The sequence below is a fragment of the Ascidiella aspersa genome, chromosome 5 (genome assembly GCF_963924565.1).
Source record: "Ascidiella aspersa chromosome 5, kaAscAspe10.2, whole genome shotgun sequence".
In the NCBI taxonomy this organism is placed as follows: domain Eukaryota; kingdom Metazoa; phylum Chordata; class Ascidiacea; order Phlebobranchia; family Ascidiidae; genus Ascidiella; species Ascidiella aspersa.
This window is the reverse complement of record NC_139451.1, coordinates 10,644,055-10,646,554: the sequence shown is the minus strand read 5'-3', so window position 1 is coordinate 10,646,554 and position 2,500 is coordinate 10,644,055. Positions and strand designations below refer to the sequence as shown.

Genomic DNA, 2,500 nt, shown 5'->3' with positions numbered 1-2,500 from the left:
GGTCGACTCGCCGCCGCCGCGCGGGATTCTGGTCGCGATCGTCGCACATCGTGCCGTGCTGTCTTGAGCGGGACGGGCGCTCGCGCGTCCGACGCCGCAGCAGCCGCGCGGAGAAATCCCCGCGCGGAACGTTTGCAACGCGACCCTGAGGCGGGCGCGGCCCCGGGATTGACCCGAGGCCGCAATTTGCGTTCAGAACGTCGATGCTCAATGTGTCCTGCAATTCACACTAATTCACGCAGCTAGCTGCGTCCTTCATCGACTCACGAGCCGAGTGATCCACCGCCAAGAGCCATCCACGATTGTTTCGCTCGCACAGTGCCTCGCACTAAAGGGTGACAAAATATACCGCGCCGAGCGGTCGGCCAGGCCGACGCTTGAAGCCGGAGCGCGCGGCACCGCGGCACTCGACGCGCAAACATTACCGGGTGACCGAATCGCCGGCCGGCGCGCCGCTCCTCGCGGGTCGGGCGCCGGGTAGCAAAAACTTTTTCTCTCGCTTGTCCGAGTTTCGCGTTCGCCGAAGCGTTTGCGAGACCGTTAATGATCCTTCCGCAGGTTCACCTACGGAAACCTTGTTACGACTTTTACTTCCTCTAAATGATCAAGTTAGATCGTCTTCTCGGACGCCGGCTCGACCGTTGCCGGCCGCGCCAGGTCCAATCGGAGGACCTCACTAAACCATTCAATCGGTAGTAGCGACGGGCGGTGTGTACAAAGGGCAGGGACGTAATCAACGCGAGCTAATGACTCGCGCTTACTGGGAATTCCTCGTTCAAGGGAAATAATTGCAATTCCCTATCCCTAGCACGACCGGGGTTCAGCGGGTTACCCAGACCTGTCGGCCAAGGCGAGCACATGCTGATCCGGTCAGTGTAGCGCGCGTGCGGCCCCGAACATCTAAGGGCATCACAGACCTGTTATTGCTCAATCTCGTGTGGCTAAACGCCACTAGTCCCTCTAAGAAGTTAGACGCCGACCGATTGGGTCGCGTAACTAGTTAGCAAGCCAGAGTCTCGTTCGTTATCGGAATTAACCAGACAAATCGCTCCACCAACTAAGAACGGCCATGCACCACCACCCACAGAATCAAGAAAGAGCTCTCAATCTGTCAATCCTCACTGTGTCCGGGCCGGGTGAGATTTCCCGTGTTGAGTCAAATTAAGCCGCAGGCTCCACTCCTGGTGGTGCCCTTCCGTCAATTCCTTTAAGTTTCAGCTTTGCAACCATACTTCCCCCGGAACCCAAAGACTTTGGTTTCCCGCAAGCTGCCGGAGAGGTCGTAAAACTAACGCCCCCCGATCGCTAGTTGGCATCGTTTATAGTCAGAACTAGGACGGTATCTGATCGTCTTCGAACCTCTGACTTTCGCTCTTGATTAAAGAAAACATTCTTGGCAAATGCTTTCGCAGTCGTTCGTCTTGCGCCGATCCAAGAATTTCACCTCTAACGGCACAGTACGAATGCCCCCGTCTGTCCCTCTTAATCATTACCTCGCGCTCCGAAAACCAACAAAATAGAACCGAGGTCCTATTCCATTATTCCATGCACCATTATTCAGGCGAATCGCCTGCTTTGAACACTCTAATTTTTTCAAAGTAAACGTTCCGGCCGCCGCCGACACTCAGTCAAGGGCACCGGCGGAGAACCGGAGGTGAGGCCAGGACGGCCAGTACACGCCTTGCGACGGACCGGCCGCCTGCGCCCAAAATCCAACTACGAGCTTTTTAACCGCAACAACTTAAATATACACTTTTGGAGCTGGAATTACCGCGGCTGCTGGCACCAGACTTGCCCTCCAATGGATACTCGTTAAAGGTTTTAAAGTGTACTCATTCCAATTACAGGGCCTCGTTTAGAGTCCTGTATTGTTATTTTTCGTCACTACCTCCCCGCGTCGGGAATGGGTAATTTGCGCGCCTGCTGCCTTCCTTGGATGTGGTAGCCGTTTCTCAGGCTCCCTCTCCGGAATCGAACCCTGATTCTCCGTTACCCGTAAGAACCTCGGTAGGCCAGTACCGTACCGACGAAAGTTGATAGGGCAGACACTTGAATGATCCGTCGCCGGTGCGAGACCGTGCGATCCGCAAAGTTATCCAGAGTCACCAAAGGTTGCGGGCCGAAGCCCGGTCGGTTTTTGGTCTGATAAAAGCACGCCTCCCGCGAGGTCGGCGCTTCACGCATGTATTAGCTCTAGCATTTCCACAGTTAACCACGTAAAACGTACGATCAAATGAACCATAACTGATTTAATGAGCCATTCGCAGTTTCACTGTACGAGAGCTCGTACTTAGACTTGCATGGCTTAATCTTTGAGACAAGCATATGACTACTGGCAGGATCAACCAGGTAGCTACTTTAGCGTAGCCCCGAAAGGCCGACGAAGGAGGCGCCGCTGATGCGGCGCCGTCGCTCGGTCGATGCGAAACCCGAAGGCTTCTCCGTTAAAATTTCGTTCTTTGCTCGGCTGCCCGAACTCAGAAAACCGTCACCGCCCGTC

The 2,500-nt window shown here is 55.0% G+C and overlaps 2 non-coding genes across 2 annotated transcripts; both read right to left on the bottom strand.

The window, feature by feature from the left end:
* Window positions 1-140: 140 nt before the first annotated feature.
* On the bottom strand, window positions 141-294 carry LOC146143278 (5.8S ribosomal RNA). The gene has a single exon (XR_014501047.1). It is a non-coding gene; the product is annotated as a 5.8S ribosomal RNA (ribosomal RNA).
* Window positions 295-541: 247 nt separating this feature from the next.
* Window positions 542-2,352, bottom strand: LOC146143277 (small subunit ribosomal RNA). The gene has a single exon (XR_014500308.1). It is a non-coding gene; the product is annotated as a small subunit ribosomal RNA (ribosomal RNA).
* Between the last annotated feature and the right edge of the window lie 148 nt (window positions 2,353-2,500).